This window comes from Corythoichthys intestinalis, chromosome 3, assembly GCF_030265065.1.
Source record: "Corythoichthys intestinalis isolate RoL2023-P3 chromosome 3, ASM3026506v1, whole genome shotgun sequence".
In the NCBI taxonomy this organism is placed as follows: Eukaryota; Metazoa; Chordata; class Actinopteri; order Syngnathiformes; family Syngnathidae; genus Corythoichthys; species Corythoichthys intestinalis.
Window position 1 is genome coordinate 63495929 of NC_080397.1, and position 10577 is coordinate 63506505.

Here is a 10577-nt window from a genome sequence, read left to right on the forward strand (position 1 = left end):
TCACTTAGCTTTGAGACTTCGCCACCCCCCTCCCCTTCTTTCCCTGGTCAACAGGCCCCCCACATGGTGTCAACCGGAAATACATCTAGCTGACAATAGCACCAACATATTCATAGTTAATGTAGGCGTTCAATGTATTTCTTGTTATTGTTTGTGTTTCGTTTCTTTCTTGTTTCTTTTCTTCTGTTCCTCCATAACCCCTTCCTGTTTGCTGCTTTCTCAAAATAGTATAATTTGCAGAAGTGGACAAAACTGCTTCGGTTGCGCACATTTGGAGGCTAAATCAAGTATATAATTATCGGATTGCATTATCGGTTGAATTTTTTAAAAATCTGGATTATCTGTGTGTCGTCATAATTGCCATTATCGGCCGATAATTATCGGTAACCGATATTATCGTGCATCTTTAGTTAGTACCATGAGTGAGCATGGTGTAATTACTGACATCAACAATGGCGAGCTACTAGTTTTATTTTTTGATGGAAAATTTCACAAATTTTAATAAAACGAAAACATTAAGAGGGGTTTTAATATTTTAACCCCTGACCCATCAAGAGGGCCCCTGGATATGTTCGCCTTAGGCCCCAAAATTGCCAAGTCCGCCACTGGCTATAGTAGTATTGGGAAGAATGTCTTTTCCTTTCGTCATTTTAAAATATATTACTTGGAGATACTCGAGCACTGTACATCCCATGCAAATGACCTGTATACATTTTGTTTTGTGTTACAATAAAATATGGTTAAAATTAGATGCATAATACTTTAATAACATGATTTGCTTTGAAAGAACGGATATTGCTACCGTTATATTTCCTGTTTGGTGCGTGCTAAACAGCAGGGCTTGATCCAGCCGCAGGTTGACGGACCAGAGAATAGACCTCATACCAGAGGTTGCGCTAGACTTTTTCGTTGTCTGTCATTTTGACTGACAGGGTCATAAAAATCCGGTCATAATCTATTTTTACCCGTCACTTAAATTTTTCAAATGATGATAATGACATTGTGGTGACCCTTTGTTTGGCATAATTCACCTTCCGTACTTGTGTGTCCATTTGGCCGAGCGCGTTACCGGTGTAAGTTCAAGCGCCTACACCGGCTACGACACAGTCACGTGACAGAGACACTTAAGAGCCGCGCGCGGTCCCCTCACTATCCACTCGCTCTCGCTATATGATTGGCCGAAGAGTCGAAATGCTCTCCCGTGAAATGCCTGTTTAAAAATGTTCCCGTTGTTACTTCTTGCGTTCGCTTATAAGTGCCCATTTAAAAAGGAAAAGCGATGGATGATACTACACACACACACAGAGCGTATTATTAACAAATGTTAAAGTTGTATAATCATATAGCGAGAATAAGGAACGTCACTGACAAGCGCAGGCCCCCGCGAGTGGATAGTGAGGGGAATAGGATAGTGCGCCTACAGCTAACAAGACTCTTAACATTGCATACCGCTTCAACATATTCAATAGTATTTAGTTTTCATTCATTTTAAATTAATATTCTGTCATCAAGCTTAACAGAGAATCCACACCGTGCCATCACACATCAAGCAGATGAACATGTAACTTTTTCTCCGCAGTGACAAAAACAGCTGACTGTGGCCCCAGTAGGTAGGTAGCCTACCATATGTAGCATATGGCACAATGAAATTAACAGTTCACCTGCTGTGGCCTGAACGTCGTCTCACACTTTCCTCCTGGTGCGCATGGACTTGAATTGCGTGCCCGCTTGTGCAGTCCCTGTTTTTTCACCTCTTTTATCAACACCATCGTCGTTTTGGGGCTTTTTGAAGAAACTTCGGACACTCAGTTGCCTTGACATTTTTCAGAGTAAGGCCAACGACGTCATGCATCAAGAGAGACAATAGCTAATTAATATGCTCACTCGCCACCCTGTGGTCTGGGGTGTGAATTGCAACCGGTCAAAATGACGGATGGACTTCAGTTTTTTCCGTCACCGTTTTAAAAAATCGGTCAACGACGGAAAATATTCGGTTAACGCGACCCCTGCCTCATACGTATTTTAGTTTTGACGGATCGGAGAGGCGGACTCAGGCGCATCCGGGTCGGAGCTGAGCGGATCATGTGGACCACCTCGTATTGATTACAATACAAATGTATTTGTTGCGTCGTTCGGAACGGAGCTGAGCGTAGCGCGGCGGACTCTGTCTGTTTCGGCCTTTACAGAGCGGCCTTCATGACAATCCCAAGCTGAAAAAGACGCGCTTTGGGCGGACACGTGAGAACCAGAGCTGAGAGCGGCCGTCGTGACACTTCCAAGTGGAGAAAGGCGATTTTTATTTTTATTTATTTTTTTAAAAAGCGATACTGGATAATATCTGGTGGCACGCCTGATGATCTCGCACCGCTTAAAAAACACCTTAGATAACTGATTATTTTGCCGACGCACAAGGCTGGCCCGAAGCGTAAATATTGTAATATTGAGAGAGGTAAATTCATACAGACAAGCCGTTTGATCAAGATTAAGTAAATATTTGGGTCGTTAAAAGCACTTGAGTGTCAAGATTCCATTTCACTTTGCCTACAAGCCACTCTGAAACTTGCTCATCCGTCACTCAGCAGGTAACATAAGAGAAATAAGTCGACAAAATTCTTTGCCTCTACGGCTTTTGAGTTTACCCTTTAAGTGCCCGTTTTGTCCTATTTTGTGTGCCTTTAACATTACCTTTATATTTCAGAAAAAGAAGAAGGTTGGGTCCCTTTTTCACGATGCTGACCAATGATATCAACATTTTGGGCCCACAAAGACAAATCTGGTAACAGTTTATTTGACCGTGGCATCTAAAGATCATTTTGTCACTCCATTTATGTCCAGTCCGCATCTTTCACATCCAATCAAAACGGACATTATTTGACGAATGACACTTAATGACATCTGTCATAAGCATTCATTAATGCTCATGACAATGTCATGTCATAGTTATGACGGTTTTATGACAGTCTTATGATGCTGATGTCAAATAAAGTGTTACCAAAAATCCTAAATTTGTTTGTCAAAAATTGCAATTTTGATGTTCTATTGACAACCCAACATGCTCAATTAACTGTGAAGCTGGAATGAAATGTTTTTAGAATGTCGGACCGAGATCGAGAGAAAACGTGAAGCGATGTTGACATTTCTTTGTTTGTTTCAGGTGAAACAATCATGTCCAGGCTTCTACGAGTTACCCTGACTCTGGCCATGTGTCTGCTCATCTTAGCCATGCTGATGCCCAGCGCCGATGCCTGTACCATCGCGCCCCCGACCATCCATATAAAGCCGCCAAGCGAACTTGTCAAGAACTTAGTTTCAGCGGCGACTTCACAAGGAGAAAACCTGATGAATGATGTCTGATAACATTTAACGCCACAATGAGATGACATAGCTAAAATATTCAAATTATGAAAATAAAGTTCTTCATGGGCAAACCTCCATGTAAACCATCTTGAAGTCTTTTTTTCCTGAATATGCAAAGCTTACAGCCCCAAAACTGACTTGTGATTTGAGTAGAGAAGCAACTCATGGCCCAACTTTATTCACAAAAGTGAAAATTGATCATCTCCCTCACGTGGATAGCAAATTCAGTGCATGCAAAATCAAGTACGGAGCAATCAGCAATACCTTGTAATTGTAATTGAACAGTCATTTTGGAGTTTCCAAAAATACACCTTGTGCTAGTGCAATAGGAAGATATTACTCTGCAAAAACACCTCCTTAAAACTAGTGAAATTCCCTTGTTTTCAGTGTAAATCTACTAGAAGTAAGTGAAATATCCATTCAAGTCAATTTTATTCAGATTTCTTGAAATAAGAAAAATAGCGACAGTGGTTTGAAAAGTATCTGAGATTTTGGAATTTCTCGCATATATCTGCATATAATCACCATCAAATGTGGTCTGATCTTTGTCAAAATCACACAGATGAAAAAAACTGCTTCAACTAAAACCACCCAAACATTTATAGGTTTTCATCAGTGTTGTTTCCGTCAACGATGATTATAATCAGGGGTGCACATAATTTTTTTGCCCAGGTTCTCAGAGGAGGACCCGGAGATGTGACTTGGTCCTCATTGAGCTTGAGAGCCGACCCGCCTGATGCGATAAATTTATGACAAGCTTTACTTAGAGCCAATTAACTTTAATTAATTATATTAACAATTAATGCTTGATTAACATCAACTGGCACAACAAAATTGCCATTACTTTGAAGTGAAATGTAAAGAAATAAAAAGCACCAATTCAAAATAAAGGGCATTATGTGGCTCCCACATTAACTACAAGCCTTTTTAAAAGTGGGATGTCCTCCTCATAAGACCTCATTGAACGTGCATGTTTAGCTTTGTAAAATGCGAACAAAAACACGTTTGTCAGTGCATGTCGTTGTTCATTACCTTTATTCCGTCCTATTCCGCCACTTGTCCATAGGGCGAGTGGGGTCCTGTTTGACATCGATAGTCTGTTTTTTTCGTGCTTTTCAAAGTTTGGATGGCTGAAATTCTTTGACCCTACATAAAATGCGCTGCTCTTATCGGCGACATTGGGATTCTCACGGCACATTTTCCGTGTGAGCATCATTTGCTTCTAGCCATGGTACCTCCTGTAGCCACTTTTCAGCAAAAGTCCTTTTTGTCGGTAGCTCCGGTGACGTCTCTGTCGTCTGTCTGTCTTTTGACGGGGGTGGGGGAACACGGAAGTAATTACTCAGTGTGGCCTGCCTCTTCGACATTTTGAGAAGTGATTTTCTCGTGTCCGCCGCAAATACAGTGGTCAGCCATCGGTACGCAAAAGCGTATGGAAGCCGTTGAGGGCCAGCGCGTTTGTCTACGTCCAGTATGCATGTGCGCATGCGGACCACTTATGTGCACCCCTGATTATAATACAGTGCCCTCCATAATTATTGGCACCCCTGGTTAATATGTGTTTTTTAGCTTCTAATATTTTTGTTTTCCTAAATAAATGGGACCTAAATGGAAAAAAAGAGAAACATCCAACCTTCAATACAAGTGCATTTACAATAGTGGTCAAAAGTTTACATACACTTGTGAAGAACATAATGTCAAGGCTCTCTTGAGTTTCCAATTATTTCTACAACTCTGATTTTTCTCCGATAGAGTGATTAGAACAGATACTTCTTTGTCACAAAAAACATTCATGAAGTTTGGTTCTTTTATGACTTTATTATGGGTTAACAGAAAAAGTGATCAAATCTGCTGGGTCAAAAATATACATACATGGATCTGAAAAAGCGAACCGTTGACTTGAACAAGTCAGGAAAGTCACTCGGAGCCATTTCAAAGCAGCCGCAGGTCCCAAGAGCAACAGTGCAAACAATTGTAAGTATAAAGTGCATGGCACTGTTTTGTCACTGCCACGATCAGGAAGAAAACGCAAGCTATCACCTGCTGCTGAGAGAAAATTAGTCATGAGGGTGAAGATTCAACCGAGAATCGCCAAAAAGCAGATCTGCCAAGAATTAGAAGCTGCTGGAACACAGGTGTCAGTGTCCACAGTCAAGCGTGTTTTGCATCTCCATGGACTGAGAGGCTGCCGTGCAAGAAGGAAGCCCTTGCTCCAAACGCGGCACCTTGAGGCTCGACTGAAGTTTGCTCCTGATCACATGGACAAAGATATGACCTTCTGGAGGAAAGTTCTGTGGTCAGACGAAACAAAAATCGAGCTGTTTGGCCACAAAGCCCAGCAATATGTTTGGAGGAGAAAAGGTGAGGCCTTTAACCCCAAGTATACCATGCCTACCGTCAAGCACGGTGGTGGTAGTATTATGCTGTGGGGCTGTTTTGATACCAATGGAACTGGTGCTTTACAGAGAGTAAATGGGATAATGAAAAAGGAGGATTACCTTCAAATTCTTCAAGATAACCTAACGTCATCAGCCCGAAGATTGGGTCTTGGGCGCAGTTGGGTGTTCCAACAGGACAATGACCCCAAACACACATCAAAAGTGGTAATGGAATGGCTAAATCAGGCTAGAATTAAGGTTTTCGAAGGGCCTTCCCAAAGTCCTGACTTGAAATTGTGGACAATGCTGAAGAAACAAGTCCATGTCAGAAAGCCATCAAACTGAACTGAACTGCACCAATTCTGTCAAGAGGAGGGGTCAAAGATTCAACCAGAAGCTTGCCAGAAGCTTGTGGATGGCTACCAAAAGCGCCTAATTGAAGTGAAAATGGCCAAGGGACATGTTACCAAATATTAGCGCTGCTGTATGTATATTTTTGACCCAGCAGATTTGATCACTTTTTTCTGTTCACCCATAATAAAGTCATAAAAGAACCAAACTTCATGAATGTTTTTTGTGACAAAGAAGTATCTGTTCCAATCACTCTATCAGAGAAAAATTAGAGTTGTAGAAATAACTGGAATTTAAAACTGATTTTACCGTGGATTGGAACATATTCTCGGCTCTGCCGTTCACCGTCTGTGTTGCTGAAGGGACGACTTTCGACGCGCAAGAGTGACGTTGCTCGTGAAGAACACGTCACGCAAATAAACGAATCTGATTTGTCGATTGATTTTGTATCTGCTCGAAAAGGCCGTCAATGGGATGGGTCCCAGACTATTTCTCTCTGTTTGAAAAATACAGGGAGAATAGTCTGGCAGAGCCAGGCTACATGACATTATGTTCTTCGCAAGTGTATGTAAACTTTTGACCACAACTGTATTCAGTGGGGAAAAAATCCCACATAAACAATCATTTGACATCAAATAATGTGTGTCACAATTATTAGCACCCCTGGTGTTAATACTTTGTACAACCCCCTTTTGCCAACAAAACAGCACCTAATCTTCTCCTATAATGTTTCACAAGATGGGAAAAGAGAAAGAGGGATCTTCAGCCATTCCTCTTTGCAGAATCTCTCTAAATCATCCAGAGACCTGGGTCCTCTCCTCTGTACGCTCCTCTTCAGCTCACCCCACAGGTTTTCAATGGGGTTGAGGTCTGGGGACATTGGAAAATAGAAATAAAGTAAGACAAGTGGTAGGCAGAGTGAGAAAAAGGAGATAGAACTCAGTGGCTGTACTTCCCCCAGCATTATAGCTTCTAGTGCAGCTTAGACTAAACTGTGAGTCTACTCCGACTTCAACTAGCCTGACCATAAGCTCTGTCGAATAGGAACATTTTTAATCTAATCTTAAATAAGCAGACTGTCTCGGCTTCTTTAATAGTAGCTGATTCCATAAAACAGGGGCTTGGTGGCTAAAGGCTCTAACTCCGACAGTACTTTTAGAAACCCTGGGAACTACAGGGTGACCCAAAAAAAGTTTACACTGCCATAATACAACTTAAATGCCATGTTTATTCATTTTAGAATTAGAATTTAATCACCAATTATACATTATTGTAAAGAACATGTACAGTACACTCTATTTTTCAATGTGTCCTCCCGTAAGTGTCACAACAGCCTCCAGGCGCCTGCGGAACGCTTCTTCATGTAGGATGCTGTCATCTTTTCCCAAGATCTAAGAATGGACCTCTCCAAGGCTGCCACAGAAGTTTGTGGCACTGTCATCCACAGTTGCCCATATGCTATAATCCAGGGGATTGAGATCTGGACTCTGGGGTGGCCACATATCAACTTTTTGGTCCGCACAGATCGGCACTTCCAGACCCAGGTTTTCGTGAGGCTGTTCCAGTATCTTTCAGCTTCTTTTTAACTTTGTAGACTGCACATCTGGATATTCTCAGATTTGCTGCAATCTCAGTAGGTGTCAGCAATTCAGGTACAGCTAAAGTTTTCTTCATTTTCAGCAGAAGCACAGGAACTGTAGAGACGAGAGATTACCAGCTGCATTGAGTGACCTTAATGAATCACTTAAGCATGACAACCTATTTAGAGATGTTTCAATGGCTTTTAAACAAGCAGTCAACTGAGTAAACTTTTTTTTGGGTCACCCTGTACCAGTTGTCAGGTAGTGCGGTGCAGGCAGGCGGTGTGTGGACCCAAATGCAGGGAAAGTGAGGCGAGGCAGGTAGATGATGCAAAAACGATTTAATTAAGGCTAGCAAAAAATAAGTATCAACAAATAATGTGGAGATCCCAAAAAATGCAGCAAACGAAACTCAGGTCACTAACAAAGGCTGGATATCAAAAACTTACTGAGACGAACACGAGGGCTTGGACAGGACTTGAAAGTGGCGTTGACATAGACATTGACGGAGACTGACATTGACAAGCACATGGGCATTGACATTGACAATGACGCAACAAGGACTGAAAAGAAACTGGGAGCTTATATACACACGCAGACAAAGGGTAACGAGACAATGAGGAACAGATGGGTGACACAGGTGGACGCAGATTGGAGGATACACAAGGAGCGGTACACCAGGTGAAATCAATGGCAATTACAAGGACACACTAGGAGGGAACCAACACAAAACCTAACACCAGTAGACCTGCATTGTACAAACAAAACCATGTTAATAAAGTTATACTTTACTGTAAGTTGATCTATGTTACTTTTTTCTTTAATAGAGAAAAAGCACACAATGTTTGGCAGAGGTGTACTTATAACAACAATTTTACAGACAAATGATACTATTTACATTGGGGGGGGGCGCAAAACATTTACGTCTTCTGGGGGGGGGGCGTAACAGAAAATAATTGAAAAGCACTGAGCTACAGGAAGAGTCTGGTTGAAGTTGTTAGTGCTAAAGGGGAGGGGGGGGGCACAAAATATTAAATGTGATGGTTCACTTACTTATTTTTCTACCATCTGTCATTTTTTGCATACTATCCTCATTAGAATATGAGAACATAAATGTTTGGGTGGTTTTAGGTAAAGCAGACACTTTTTTCATCTGTGTGATTTTGACAAAGATCAGATCACACTTGATGTTGATTTTATGTAGAAATGTGAGAAATTCCAAAAGTTTCAGGTACTTTTTTCATACCACTGTTGCTGAAAATAAGCTTAACAGACTTATTTTAAGCAATCAATTAATTTATCCGATCTAAAAAAAAAATTAAAAAAAAAAAAAAAAAAAAAAGATTGTTCGTCAGAAATTTTCTTATATTGTTCAAAACATTCTTGATTTAGGGAAAACACGACCAACTTTTGGATGTATGGGTGTAGCATCCCCGTTGAAAAGATGGTCTCTCGAACTGAGGGTTTACAACTTTTATTCCTTGCTTGTTGTGAACACACCGTATGAGCTATGGTGCAAACAAATAAAACAACACAATTAGTATTTAACAATAACTTTTACCTGAACCTTTTTAACCTAATTTATACATCACACAATGAATTGCCTTTATGAATTGCCGGGACCTTAAATTATTACCTTTTCCTTGACGATCTCTACCTTGAGTGCAATCACTGTATATAGTTATGACCTTTTAACTCTATATATTTTCAATATAACACAAAATAAACCGTAACATGAAATTCATCTTTCAATCATCTTTGCAAACAATGTTAATGGGACTTAAAGGCCCTTTGTTGATGAAGCGCCATTATTTAGTAAGGCGACAACACCCTCTGGTGTACAGAAAATGAAAGGAAATACTACAGACTCAGACAACAGACCTTATACTGAGCGAAATATAATTAAACTATTTACAAAATGAAACCTTCAATATAAACCTTGTTCCCTCACCAACCAGGCGATAAGAACTTTAAGCATTAAGAATCAGTATTTGTTCTTTTTACTGTATTGACCTGAATGTAAGACGGCCCTGAGTATAAGACGACCCCTTCTTTTTCAAGACTCAAGTTTGAAAAAAGACTTTTTGAACACCAAATTAATTTATATACAGAAAATAATAACAGTACATCCGAAACAAATGATTTGAAAATGAGCCAAACGTTTTCTGTAACTCTTCACAAGCTTTTCACACACTGTTGCTGGTATTTTGGCCCATTCCTCCATGCAGATCTCCTCTAGAGCAGTGATGTTTTGGGGCTGTCGTTGGGCAACACAGACTTTCAACTCCCTCCAAAGATTTTCTATAGGGTTGAGATCTGGAGACCGGCTAGGCCACTCCAGGACCTTGAAATGCTTCTTACAAAGCCACTCCTTTGTTGCCCTGGCTGTGTGTTTGGGATCATTGTCATGCTGAAAGACCCAGCCACGTCTTATCTTCAATGCCCTTGCTGATGGAAGGAGATTTTCACTCAAAATCTCTCGATACATGGCCCCATTCATTCTTTCCTTTACACAGATCAGTCGTCCGGGTCCCTTAGCAGAAAAACAGCCCCAAAGCATGATGTTTCCACCCCCATGCTTCACAGTGGGTATGGTGCAATTCAGTATTGTTTTTCCTCCAAACAAGAGAACATGTGTTTCTACCAAAAAGTTCTATTTTGGTTTCATCTGACCATAACACATTCTCCCAGTCCTCTTCTGGATCATCCAAATGCTCTCTAGCGAACCGCAGACGGGACTGGACGTGTTCTTTCTTCAGCAGGAAGACACGTCTGGCAGTGCAGAATTTGAGTCCCTGGCGGCGCACTGTGTTACTGATAGTATCCTTTGTTACTGTGGTCCCAGCTCTCTGTAGGTCATTCACTAGGTCCCCTTGTGTGGTTCTGGGATTTTTGCTCACCGTTCTTGCTA

The 10577-nt window shown here is 41.1% G+C and overlaps 1 long non-coding RNA gene across 1 annotated transcript; it reads left to right on the top strand.

Annotated features, from left to right (window-relative positions):
- Positions 1-2520: 2520 nt before the first annotated feature.
- Positions 2521-3440, top strand: LOC130913012 (uncharacterized). Its single transcript, XR_009062693.1, has 2 exons — positions 2521-2582; positions 3155-3440. It is a non-coding gene; the product is annotated as an uncharacterized LOC130913012 (long non-coding RNA).
- The last annotated feature ends 7137 nt before the right edge of the window (positions 3441-10577 follow it).